The sequence below is a fragment of the Mustela erminea genome, chromosome 13 (genome assembly GCF_009829155.1).
Source record: "Mustela erminea isolate mMusErm1 chromosome 13, mMusErm1.Pri, whole genome shotgun sequence".
NCBI lineage: Eukaryota > Metazoa > Chordata > Mammalia > Carnivora > Mustelidae > Mustela > Mustela erminea.
In genome coordinates this window covers 39340623-39355091 of record NC_045626.1, presented here as the reverse complement: position 1 = coordinate 39355091, position 14469 = coordinate 39340623, and the positions used below count along the sequence as shown (strand labels likewise).

Genomic DNA, 14469 nt, shown 5'->3' with positions numbered 1-14469 from the left:
ATCAGTTCCTCTGTATGTTCCATGTATTATATTCTGTTTGTCAGTGCAGAGTACTATACCCATTCCTTTGTGCAAGCTTATTAACTCATTATTGGAATATTTTCCATCCTTCTCACTTTTTTTTTGTTTGATAAGACTTTCTGATAGAGATTTGTTAAAATTGCCTACTATGATTTTGGATTTATCAATTCCTACTTGCAATTCCATTTTTTGCATTTTGCAGCTTTTGTTTTGGTGTTGGGCCCATAAAAATTTATGATTGTCATATCTTTTTGGTGGCTTATTCCTTTTACTATCCTTTTTTCCATCTTATCTCCATCTGTCTGACTCTATTTTCTCTGATATATATATATATATGTATATATATACATATATATATATAAATATAAATCTAGTGAAGGATATATATATACACACAAACACACACACATTTGGGCAGTATTTGGCTAATATATCTTTTCCACCATTTTTCTGTATATAATTCTGTGCTATCATGTTTTAGGGGTGTCTCTTAAACACAATATATAGCTGGATTTTTCAAAATTGCTATCTGACCTGAGAAATAAGAGAGAGCTCTATTATTATGGAAAAGTGCAAGGTTTACTTAAGCCATTCCAATTTGTTTGTAGCCTTAATCTCCATTGTGTCTTTGGTGTAAAATTTCTTAGTGAGAAATACAAGATGCTCTGTCCAACAGTTCCAAGGAAACAGAGACTTAAGTTTATACAGTAGTATGTCAAGATGCCCCAAGCAGACAATAAATCCAGCATTTAATTTGGTTTTCTTGTGTGCCTGCAGAAATTAAGGGAGAAACGATTCTGCAGGTACACTAAAAGAACAATTTAATAAATTCTACTTTGCTTTCTATTATTTTCCCCTTTAGTTTTCATAGACAATAAATCTTGGGAAGGAATTTTCGCCATAATCTACACAGATAGATGATTTCATACCCTCACTAAATTGTGAACTCTTCCAAGGCAGACATATCTTATACGTTTTGTCTATCTAATGTGTACAATTGAAGCTCAAGGGTTGACCTAAACTGAACTCTTGATTTTATGGAGGGAAGAAGAAGAAGAAAAAAAACCAACAATGGAAATGTACAAGGTAATTTTTTCTTCAAGACATAAATTTTCATGAAAGAATGGGAATGTTGCTAGAATTTTCACTGTATTTTGTATTTTGTTACTGATCCTAGTTATGGCTCCAGTGACCATTTTTACAAATATGCCCAACTGTATATTTAATACTTCATAGAAGGATAAATGACAGGAAATTTCTGAATATATAAAGTATCCCTCTGTTTCAATTGTTTTGTTAGCTCCTCAAAAGGAGTACTATGCCTTCTAATTTTTGTGACCCTACTATGTTGTAACCATGCCTGGCACATAGTAGGCTTTCAATAATTGTTTGAATGAATAGATCGATGGAGGTCATGCAAATCAACATCACATGACCACACCTGTACTGAAAAATTTGTAAATTCATATCATTTCTTTCTTTACCTTCAAATGCAGGTTGAAATTCTTTCATTTCCGCACAAGCTTTCTGGCATCCCAAAGGAAGAATTAATTGTTCTTTTCTTTGTGTTTCCACTTTGTCCATTATGTTGAGACAGCCCTTTTTTTTTTTTTTTAAATCACATTACAGGTAGCTATTTGCACATCTGTCCCCATTCTAGCTTATGGGGAGTTGTTTCTTAATTACTTCAAAAGTCTACTGTGTAGTTGCTGCATGATATATAATAGAAGTGTCAGCAAATCTTTCTTAAATTAGAGTTTAAAAGAGTAAAATTTAAGTGTAAATACTTGTTGAACGTCTACTAAGTTTTAAACCCTGTGCAAGAAAATTTAAAGTTGTTTTCCCTTTGGTTCTCATAATAATCCTATGAAATACCTGTTATTATTAAGGACAGAAAGGTTAAAACAGCCACTGAGTTAAGGCCTAGGCCTTAATCCTAAACCAGGTGTTCAGTAAGTGAGGAAGGTGGGATTAACCCACAAGTTCCTTTTACCTGACCATGCTACCCCCAGCTTACTCCTAGAACAAAACTGAGCTCGTAATGAAACCTACACCTGGAGATTTTGTCACTGGAGTCTTTTTGGATCATACTGTTTACCTCAGAACGTACACTATTGTTTTCAGTTGAGACATGTTCACCTCTAAAAACAAATATCCCTCCTAGGATCCAAATACCTGGAAAGGAGGTTTTATGCCTGTTTTACTACAACCCAGTCAGTTGTCCAGAGCATTCCCTGATGCAGTACTTGAGCTAGAGATCTGTCCTGTAGTTGCTTACAATCTATGAGAGAATTGAGGGAAATTTCAAGTCTGATAGTGAATGTTGATGTACTTGATGATAATGATAAAGAATTTTCTCCACTTTTTTGGCTTTATGGTCAGATATGCCTTGCTTGAATCTTTGTTCTAATTCTTTTCTAGCTGAATGCTCTTGGGCAAGTTACTTTAGCTATCCAGGCCATAATTTCCTCAACTATTAAACAAGGATAAAGATACCTGCCTCAAGGGTTATATAAGATCATGCCCGTCCTACAAATGGTGGGAGCCATTGCTGTTATTATTAACTCCCCCCCCCTTGGAAAAGCATGTTGTCCAAAAACAATGAGCAAGTTAAGTTTGGGTGAATGGGTTAAATGTCTAACTACTATCTATTTACTTAATACTGCCTAGTGGTCTCAGGGCTACTCCCAAACCAATGCAGAGACAAATGAGTAGAGAAGCTCCCCAGACAGAGGTTAATGGCCCAGACAGAGATTGAAGAGAACACAAGTATCATTTCCTTCTATTCCTGTACAGCAGTTTATAGGGGCATTAGAGTAGGATGTGACATAAATTTTATAAAGATATTGTACATTAAATATACATACTATTACACCCCATCTAGAATTACAGCAACATCAATTATGAGCATTACTTGTCAGTCACTATTACTGGTGTTCTCTCTATAAACAAGCTCAGAAGTCCTGTGGTGATCTATTAGAGGTTTTCTGTATCCTTCCTCCACCCCCTTCTGATCCTTTTAGGCTCTTATGAGCAAACTGTTGATCATGACTAAAAGCAGCTAAGTGCTTTCATTCTTGGTGCTTAGCAGTTTCTCTGGAAGTCAGCAGACAATAATGTAGCCCTTAATACAGACTCAGACCAAATTTAGTGAGTGGGGGAAAGAGCATGAGAGAAAGTTAAGGAAATATGGTCTTTCAAGAGACGAACGAAGACAAATATTTTCAAGGTAACCTTTAAGTCACATGCCTGGCTACATTGTCCTTTGCAAATTTCCTTTATAAGTTTCTTCTTATAAAAGTTCCTTCTGAACCTTTAGTCCTGTAGAAAAAAGTACTAAAAGAAATGGAATGGGCTAGTTGCTTAAATGACAGAAATGGAAATTTGTAAGTTACACACACCAGATATCAGGTGGTAAAATGGTGGAACAGCTTCTATAAGTCTTAGGGTAAAAATAAGAGTAAACTCTGAATTAGCAACCTCCCTGTTCGTTATAGAAGGAAAATCCCTTCAGTAGAGAGGAACCCCGTGTTTTGCAGGTGCCCTATCAAACAGGAACTGCTTGGGCAGTATTCTTGCCTTTTCTCTTGGTCATCCACTCGGACATTATAGTCACCAAGAAAGTTTGGGGGAAATTCCAAAGAGGAATCTTAGTTCTCTTCTGGAGCAGAGTCAACGGTTTTCCCTCCTGCCCCGCAGTACAATGGTATTGTCATTCTACCAATAATTCAACTCTGGGTGTAGAATTACACAATTAGGACCACAAAAGATAGGTCACACTAGTGTTAATATTTTTGAAGTAAACATTATAGAGCTGATTTGTTTTATCAATAATGTGTATTAGGAAAGGAAAAATTGCTGTGAATCCTCCGGTGATGAGTTTGCTTTGTAGAGAGGCTGCTGTACCTTTTATCACTCATGCTTTGTGGTTCTCTTTGGATTTTTGAGGCAACATAAACTACAGTTAGGGATGCTGTACCAGGCCATTTCTTGCGTAACCTCATAAGATGAGTTTCTAGTAGGACCGGAAATAGGAAAGAGCTCTGAAATAGTTCAGTTGCAATTCAGGCAGTCTTTCCGTGTGGACCCTGTGGCCAAACAAAACCAATGGTCTGCTCTGTCTGCTGGTGGCAGATAGAGATGCTATATGACATCTGGCAAGCCCCACCAGCAGAATCACAACAGATACCCTAGAGCTTTGGAATAAGGCTGTATTCTATTCTGCCAACAACTATTCATTAGAAAAGAAGATCCTTGACTGGCTGTTGGTCTTGGAACAGATTGGATGCTTGACCATAGGATATCCAAATTGCCAAACTTGTGCTTTCTGATTCACTGAACCATAAAATTGGATGTGCACAGTGCATTCTATTATAAAATAGAAGTAACATATATCAGGGGTCAGCAAATTTTATCTATAAAGGGCCAGATAGTAAATATTTTAGGCTTTGCAGGCCATACGGTTTCTGTTGCGACTGTTCCATTCTGCTGCTGTAGCTCAAAAGTGGCCATAAACGATATGTAAATGCATGGCTGTGGCTGGGTTCCAATAAAACTTTATTTATTGACACTGGGATTTGAATTTTGCTTCATTTTAAATGTCAAGATATATTATTCTTATTGCGATTTCCCCCAAGCATTTGAAAATGTATAAACCGTTCTCAGCTTGCAAAGATGCATGCTACAAAACAAATGGTAGGCTGGATTTGGGCCATGGGCAGTTGTTTGCCAATGCCTAGTATATATGAAACTAGAACCAAGTAGGTCCAGAAGGCACTACAAACTGCCCAAGCAGACCCAGCGACCCAGGCTCTCTTGGTGCCTGCTTCCTGGTTTTCCTTTTCTCCTTCAGTCCTTTCTATAATGCACAAACAGGAAAGAAGATATGGGCTCAGCATGTGAATGGGTCTCATGGTATCCTGCAACAGAAAGACTCCTGCATGGCTCCTGCATAACAATCCCACTGCCTAGCAGTTCAGCCCTGACCAATACCTATGTTGCTTACTTTCTGTGGAAGGAAAAATGGCCTGAGAAGTAGTTCTATACTGACTCAAGAACTCTGAAAGAAAGGTATTGAGATATTGGTCCCAATGTGAAAGTGGGGAGAAGTATGTGGATGAATTTCTTGGAATGGAAAGGCATGAAAATATTTCTGTCCCATGTAAATGTTCCATCATTCATGGTGGAAGAGGTAGACAAGATGATTCATTCCATCAATGTCAGTTAGCGTCTTTCTCCAGACAGCCCAGTGTGTGTTTCACGGGCAGTAGCAGCAGGGATGGTAGCTACAGGCTCACCAACTTTGTCTAACTTTATCGAAATTGATCTGACTAGCACTATTTGCAGACTGGTGCACAGCTTATCAGATTATGGTTACTATATTTGTCTATTAATAGTTAAAAATAGAAAGGGATTAGCAGGAGATGCCACAGTGGATCACTTGAGTGATAAACATATTCTTCCATGCCAGATTATATAGTAGCAACCCCAGGTCCTTTATAATGATTAGAGTCAAGTGTCTCTTCCAGTATGTTAACTCTTTTCGTGCCTACTGATCTACTGGCACAAAACCCCCAAAGTAACTGCGTGCCAGCAGTAGCTTTAAGTTTAATAGGACTCTTAAAGTGTGAAATCACATTCCCTTTGAGAATCAAATGTGTAGATACACAGGTCTTTCTTAATCTGTATGTGCTGCTATAACAGAATGCCACAGACTGGCTTATAAACAACAGAGATTTATTTTTCACAGTTCTAGAAGCTGGAAGTTCAAGATCATGGTGCCATGTTTGGGTGAGAGCGCGTTCCAGGTTGCAGGCTTCTTGTGTCCTTGCATGGCAGAAAACAGGCAAGGAAGCCCTCTGGAGTCTCTTTTATAAAAGCATTAATCTCATTCATAAGGGTTCTCTCATGACTTAATCATCTCCCAAAGGCCTCACTACCACATTGGGCATTAGGATTTGAACATATTAATTGGGGCAGGGAAGGGACACAAACATTTACACCATAGCAGGGCCTAACATTGCAGAGATGGAAAGCATGCATTCTCCAAATGAATTATTAGGAGTGATGGTAGACAGGGCCACTCCTGTTTTTTTCTTCCTGATTCTCTGACCCATATATTTTACCGGAGACAGAATGATACAATGGCATTGGTTTAAGGTACCTAGTGTATCCTGAAGAACATTGTATCCTGAAAGAATGTCATCTCTAAGTTGGTACCTTAGCTTCACCTTTGAGAGACCACTCTAATGTTTTATCAGGCTGGATATGTGATAAGAGCCATGGAGTCCATGGTTGTGTGCTCACTGACCTACCTTCTTGGTGAAAAAGTGTTCTTTGATACAAAATAATCAAACAGAACAAGACAGGAGGAGGTGGATGTCTCAACTCTCGGCAAATAGAGCAAATTTTCCCTTCTTCCTCCACCTTTTTGTCCTTCTTGCCCTTAATGGATTGTCTGATGGCCAACGAACATTGGGGACAGCCATCTGCTTTACTTAGTTCACCAATTTAAATGCTAATCTCTTTCAGAAACTCCCTCACAGACACACCCAGAAATAATGTTTGACTGGCTTCCTGGGCATCCTTTAGTCCAGTTAAGTGGACACATAAAATTACCTATTATACAAAACTTACAGCTTCTTGCTCATCAGGTTTGATTAACATGATGTCACCAACGTAGGGGACCGATTTGACATCCTCCAGAATATTCAGGTGGTCCAGGTCCTCTTAGATCCTATCATGATGAAAGGGCAGGATTTCTGTAGGACAAGACCGTGAGTATAACTGGTTATCCATCTCAGTTAAATTTCAACTTCTTCTGATTGTCCTCCTATGGATCCTAAAAGAGCTTCATTCTCTAGTGTATTCAATACTGGAAGCCGACACTGGAGATCCCCCTTGGTTCAGGTTGTGGTAAACCACTATTACTTACCATGATCTGCCCATTTTTTCCAAGACTCAAACTGATAAAATAAATGGGAGTGTAACAGCTGAACTATTTTCTCCATCCTCCCCAGGACGTGTCATGATTTTTAGGTTACTGTGTCGGTAGAAGTAAGGAAATAAATTGGACACAGAGACTTTCCCTTGATCTTTTTAGCCTCCTCATGTCACAGAGCTGATAGGGGAGCAGGTTATTATTATTGTCAGAGAGGGCTGCCTGATGTCAAGGTTGTCGATAAAGACAATGAGCCAAATTGAAAATAAATAAAACTTTATTCATTTATTGTGATAGTATAAGCAAGAATCTAAACAGGAAAGGGTGACAATTCTCAAGTGCGCTATTTTCGGGGGTATGGTGGGGAGGAGGGGGGAAAGGCTCGAGGTGGGAAAGGATTGAATACTGGGTCTGAGGGGAGAAAAGTGTTCAGGGCCCCCTAAGAAAGAGGTCTTGGCAGAGGCACCTGAACAATTTCTCAGCTGAGACCTGACCCAGTAGGGAGGCATCCAGCTGGAGGCTTCTGGGCTAGGAATACAGATACATGGAAGAGCTTCTTGGGCCCCGCTGAGGGGTGGCTGTGGAGGAGGAGCCTCTGAGTCCTGACTGCAACTCCCTCCAGAGGCTGTGCCCCACCCCTGGTGGGCAAGAGTAGTTCTTCAGCCCACAGGTCTGCCGGAGAACATCTTTGCAATTGTCTCTGGTCCGGCCTCAAAGATGACACATAGGATTTTGACCCTGTACTGTCTGGGGAATTGACTGCTAGAGAAAATTGGTTGCTGCTGCACCATGGAACAGGACTGTGTCTGGAATCCAGAGCATTTACTTTAGGGGGTGCACGCTCCCTTTGGCTTAATATTCCATTTTCCAATAGCCTTACAGTGGAAAACTGAGATAACTGAGAAAGGCAAGACACCAAAGGCTCATATCCTTTGAAGAAATGAAGGTTTGGGTCACCCTACCGGGTTAAGATGGCCGTCAGACTGAGATGCTGGCAGAGAGTAAGAGGAATATGGAATGGGCAGTGGAAGAAGAGTGTTAGTGTTACCAGCTTAGACCTTTTGTGTGTGTCCGTGCACACACACACACACACACACACACACACAACCAGCAATTATACTCAGGCTATATAACTGGCTGCCTCCCACTGTCTCTGAAGCCTACGGAAGAAGCAGACCACAGACATGGGAACTCATAGCTCATTTATTTATTTGAGAGAAGAGTTATTCCTTAATAATGATCAATTAATTGTGAATATTCCAAGTTGATATCATTTATGACGACTGTGCATCATTTACTAAGATCCTTCCTGACTTACTCCCTTTAATTAAGTGACCACATGGCTCCAGAAGCTATTTCTGGATAAATAGGCAAATTGTTGTAAATCCCCGTTCTCCCTAAAATCCCCAGTGACCCACCTGCGTGGATGAAATGATGTTGACATTCTTTGGCAGGCTGCATCAGGACCATTCTCCAGCCTGTTCTGACATGGTTTTCCCTGACTCACTCTACCTTCCCAGCACACTGAATTCACGGTTCTCCCACTGAAAATTCCCAGCGTAAGTAGCTGACTCCTCTCTGCTCTGCAAGCCATTTCTCCTCTTTCAAGACTCAGCTCAAGAGTCATCTCTTCCCTGCAAACTTCCTTCCAGCACTCCAGCACACTCCGCTTTTTTCCCACAGTATGAGTAAAATTTTAAAGTTTCACACTTCTTTTTAAAACGATTTGACCCCTCTCAATAGACTTAATAGTCTTCAAGGGATAGAAGTATCCCTCTGTCTAAAATGTAATTAAGTATTTTGTAACTGTTGGATTAAATACTTTAATATTTAAAAAATGAGCTCTGTGGGGCGCCTGGGTGGCTCATCAGTTAAGTGGTTAAGCAGCTGCATTCCTCTCAGGTCATGATCCTGGGTCCTGGGATGGAGACCCTGGGATGGAGCCCCGCATGGGGCTCCCTGCTCAGCAGGGAGTCTGCTTCTCCCTCTCCCCCTGCCCCTCTCCCGCACTTGGGCGCATTCTCTCTCTCTCTCGAATAAATAAATGAGCTACAAGTTCCAATGTCTGTGGTCTGCTTCTTCTTTTAGGCTTCAGAGAAGCTGGTCTTTTTCTAAACCATCTTCCTTTTGAAGTAAAATCTTCCCTTTTCGCCTCTGAGGCAGTCATTTCCTCTGAGTTATAATCCTTAGTTCTTTTCCCTCCAGAAAGTCTCCCTCATGAGAGGGAGCAAATCTTCCTCTGAAATTCTCATTGTACACTAGAGACCTGTAGTAACTTAATTATTTCTCTGATTCCTGCCAAACCCTCAAGAAATCTTTGAATAGATAAATTACCAGGTTGGAGTTCTAAGCCACACACTTATTTTAATATGCAACAAATTAATTAAGACCTAATTATATTCAATTCCAGCATCTGTCTAAGGTAAACAGAATTTTGTATACCATCACATATTTCCTATGAATTAAGCTAGTCTACTGCCTTTAAAACCTCAAAAAATAATAATCGACTTAGGCCAAAATAAGTCAGGTAGTTGGTTTTAATTTGATAATCTCCTAAATTATAACATACAACATACTTACAGAAACATCCAGAAATCAGTTTGATTTTTAGTTCAGGTTTTAGTAGCCAGTGGAGCTGAAGTTAAGGGTTAAATGTTGCTCTGTGGCCCAGAACTCTGTGGCCCCAGACGGTGAGTCCCAACAGTAAACAAAAATTCCAAAAGTATCTGCTCCGAATTGTAACGTGTATTTAGATGCAAGGAAAATTAGTGTATTTTTCTATCTCTCTTTTTACACAAAAGACATAAACAGGATTGAAAAAAAAATAGGTACAGTGTATAAGAGCTCATTTGAAAAACTATTTTTTAATTTGCTCTTCGAACAAGCTTCTGAGTACTTCTCTTGTATTTCCACAGACGAGATTAGGAAAAGAGCAAAACAGATGATTCATTATATGTGATTTGGAGTTTGTAGGCTTCACCGTAAGATTAATTTGGCTTTTAGTTTAAATAGCTAATGCAAGGTCAAATCTAAATAAGGAAACATACTTACATTAGCATCTTTTCTTTTCTTACCATGTGATTTGGAAAAGGTGAAGGGGACTGAATTACTTGCTGGAATTCAGGGGGAAAAATGTCAGTTTAACTCAGTGCAATCATTCAACACGAGTTCTGTATTGAGAGAACAACATATCCTGCCCTACCATTCGATTCCAAATAATATTTAATTGCTTTCTGAATCTCTTCCAACTTCAATTAGTGTTAATTTAGTGTGTAACTAAATATATTACCGTAAAACAATTAGGAATGATACGGTGTCCTCTGTAACATATGTAGTTGTATTAGCAGTTGGTTCACAAGAGTCTCAAAGAAGGAAATAGACAAAAATTCTCAGTATGATCTGTTCTCATCATACACACAAGCATATATGCACACACAGACATGGACTTAACTAGCAGTAGATTCCTTTTGTCCTTCGGGAGACACAGGCTGTTATTTGTCCTGTAGAAGAATATGGTCTAAGTGCCTTGGCAAGATGTACCAGGGCCTCCAAGATTTGACTTCTCCTTCATCTCTGGCCTTGCAGTCCGCCCTCCGATTCCACTGACGTGCCGTGTTTTGTTCCGTCCTTTCACACGTTTGTGTTTTTGTTTTTGTTGCGCTCTCTGTTGACATGCCCTCCTAACTCAGCCACACCTGCTCCCGTTTCCAGGCTCCTATCAGCTGTGAATGTGCTGGTTCTCGTCTATCGGCGGCTCCAGTTCTGCTCCTCGGCCTTTCCCACCCAGCTTTCTGTCCCAGGGCTGATGGGGGACGTCTCCTCCCTCGCCGAGCTCCTCGGAGCTCCAGCCTGCCCTTGAAGTTGGCCGGTGGGAGACCCCGTGGACTGGAAGATTAGAGGGCAGGAGGAGAGGTCTGGATATTTATTCCCTCCGCTTTTGCATGCTTTCATCCCTGCTGGTCTGTGGTTTGGTAGTGGCTTTGCTCTTCTCCCCATGCCGTGCTTCCCACCGCCACGGCTCGCACTCACTTGAATACTGGAAACGAAACCGGTCTACGGGTTTAATGCTTCCTCCCACTCTTGCTCATCCTGGAGACCTTCGTCATCCTTGTTGATTCTCTTAACCCTGCCCATACCTCTGTAAATAGTCTTTTTTTAAAAAAAATTATTTATTTATTTGACAGAGATCACAAGTAGGCAGAGAGGCAGGCAGAGAGAGAGGAAGGGAAGCAGACTCCCCGCTGAGCAGACAGCCCGATGTGGGGCTCGATTCCAGAACCCTGGGATCGTGACCTGAGCCGAAGGCAGAGGCTTTAACACACTGAGCCACCCAGGCACCCCAACCTCTGTAAACAGTCTTTACAGTAAATTCTTCTCATTGATACCTTGGAGTGTGCCATCTCTCCCCTGCTGGAACACTGATAGAGTTAGCGTCTTTATGATCCCAGCTCCTGGGATAGAATTGAAGTTTTGTGCTCTCCTTGAATACATGGTAGGCTTACATCAAACTACCTGACATACATGATTGTGCCATTTCCTTAAAAGTTCATTTCCTTCTACAGTCAGAGGAATCCCTGTTGGCATCACTAGGATAGAACTCAGTACCTTGCACATATTTGGTCCTCCTTAAATATTTTTTGGATAAACTGATACATAGGATGAGTGGTCAGGTGTGATTATTAATAATAACATGTTTTTTAAATACATTATCTCATTTAACCCTTACAGTAGCTCTACAAAGTGGGATTAACATCTTTTGCAGATAGGTAGAGTGAATTCTAGAGAGTATAAATAATTGGTTCAAGCAACATTAAATGAAAAAGTAAACCTAGGGGCACCTGGGTGGCTCAGTGGGTTAAAGCCTCTGCTTTCGGCTCAGGTCGTGGTCTCAGGGTCCTGGGATCCAGCCCCGTGACAGGCTCTCTGCTCAGCAGGGAGCCTGCTTCCTCCTCCTCTCTCTCTCTGCCTGCCTCTCTGCCTACTTGTGATCTCTGTCTGTCAAATAAATAAATAAAATCTTAAAAAAAAGAAAAAGTAAACCTAGATCTTTTTTTATTCCAAAGCTTGTTCTTGTAACCATTATGCTAAATGCCTGAATAATGATGGGTTCCTACAGAAACCCACAGAGTTGAGTCAAAGAATTAGAAATATTTTTGAGCGGCTTCCTTATATTTCCAAAGATGTCCCAGTCTGTACCTTGACCCTTGCTCAGGGACAAACATCTCTGTGTTAACTACATTAAGATGATTGTTCAGGCAACTGTGAAATGTTAATTTGTGGTATTATATGAGAATTTTCAAAGGTTCCATGGGAAAAGTTCCATACAATTTATACATTTAACTTCTGATTTTTCAAACTTATTATTTAATTTTACTTGGAAACACATAATTCCCTTGGCATTGTGGGTGGGGTGAAATAGAATTCATCAAGAACTAGGAGGGATCGGGGAACAGCCATAATCCAGTTGGGATAGATTTCAGTCATGGAATCATAGTAGAAAACCACACATTGTAAACCTATGCCAGGATCTACCAAAACACTGATGCAAGGTTACTCCTTGACCATTTGATAACTGATACATGGTTTATAGTGTTCAGATTATATACTGATTTCTTTTATTACTATTCAAATAAAAATTCTTAAGCCTTTTTACTGTAAGCTAGCTCTACATCTGGATTGTGGCCCATAATGTTTACACTCTACCAAATGAATCAGCCCCATGTTTAAAATGGCAAGAGTGGAGGGCCTGTGTGACTCAGTCTGTTAGGTGTGATCCTGGGATCCTGGGATTAAGACCTGCATCGGGCTCCTTGCTCACCAGGGAGCCTGCTTCTCCCTCTCCTTTTGCCCCTCCCTCTGCTTGGATTCTCTCACACTCTCTTACTACTTAACCGACTGCGCCACCCAGGGGCCCTCATTTCTTTTGTTTCTTAAAAAATGGTTAGACGCCACAGAGTAGGTGGCAATGCCTTACGGGTATGTGCGTTGTCAGGCCTGAGGTCTTCTTCCTTCGCTGTCAGGGGAGTGCTAACCTTGTCTCCTTTCACACTCCAGCACAGATGTTTAAAAAAGCAAGAGAAAGAAATTTGGACCTATTTCTTGACTTCCAGAACTTGTACTTTAAGTGTTCTGGTTATGACCAAGAAAGCCTTTATTTAAGACTGAATAGAATTACCATGATCCCACAATCAATTATCATTAATGATATAATTACAAACAAGAATCATTCTATGTACAGCTATTTGTTCATCAAAATGTGAGACAATTGGACATTTTAATTTTTTAATTTATTGAACATCTACGATAGACTAGCTGTTTCTAACGCTTGGGAATCATCGATGAACAAATAAAAGGTCCTTACCCTTGTGGATCTTGTGCATTTTCATGGAATTATGTTCGGTACACATGGACAACGGAAGAGTTCAGTTTTCAGAATCATAACCTACCCCAAATTTTATTCCTTATTTCTAAAAAACTTAAAAGAACACAGAAGAAATCCATATAAAAGGACACATAATACAAGTTGTCAGCACACTTTACACATATCAATTAATTTAACCTTCACAAAAGCCCTATGACATGACTTTCATTCTCATTTTATAGGTGAGGAAATGAGGCAAGGAGAGGGTAAACAAAACTTGCGAACATCACACAACTTTGCCTCTTGTACAGCTGGGACTTAAACCTGGGTTCTTTGTCCTCCTGGTCTTTGTTCTAACCCACCACATGATTCTGTGTTGCTGGGACAGACCTTCGGTCAAAGCCTCCCAGAAGTTTTAATATGGATACAGATGTCTAAGCCCATTCAGTAAGATATCTCATTCATTTCAGGAAATCTCTCAAGGAAGTACTCTCGGAAGGGAATAACTCACTGCTTCTAAAACAGCCTGAGTAGAAATATGTTCTGGTAGCTTATTTTGTCATGTCCCGGGTCTATCTTGAAAATTCTATGGAATAATATCATTCCTCCCTCTCATGACAAAGCCCTTCAATTATTGGCAGGTGACCATCATTGCCCATGGCCTTCCCCGACCCCAGCGCTTTTGACGACTTCCTCCTTTTTTTAGGTCAAACACCTTCTTATTTCACAATTATCTAGAAGTAAAAATTAAAATAAATTGAATGGTGAAAACTTTAGGTCATTTCTTTCAAAGTCATTTCCAGTGCTGCATTAAAAAGAAGGGGGGAAAAAAAGCAATCCACCGGCACAACAATAAATGAGGTATGCGATTTAATTCTGGATATTACAGAGAGGCTTAATGAAGCAGAGAAGTAGATTTCTGGAGAAGGAGAGATGAAAGTCTGGAAAGGAAGTATACTCTCTGGGGATTAAAAAACAAACAGCTTTAAAAGGTCAAGAAACTTAGAAAAGAAGCTCATAAAGGTAACATTTGGATTCCTGAAGTACTAGAAGATGAAAGCAGTGAGCCGCGAATGGACTTACTGAAGTAAGATGCTGCCATAAGAAATACTTTTCATTGAAAAAATAATTTTCACGTTGAGGAGCC

At 40.1% G+C, this 14469-nt stretch overlaps 1 non-coding gene across 1 annotated transcript; it reads right to left on the bottom strand.

Annotated features, from left to right (window-relative positions):
• Positions 1-12893: 12893 nt before the first annotated feature.
• On the bottom strand, positions 12894-13015 carry LOC116572571. Its single transcript, XR_004278419.1, has one exon. It is a non-coding gene; the product is annotated as a U6atac minor spliceosomal RNA (small nuclear RNA).
• Positions 13016-14469: the final 1454 nt, after the last annotated feature.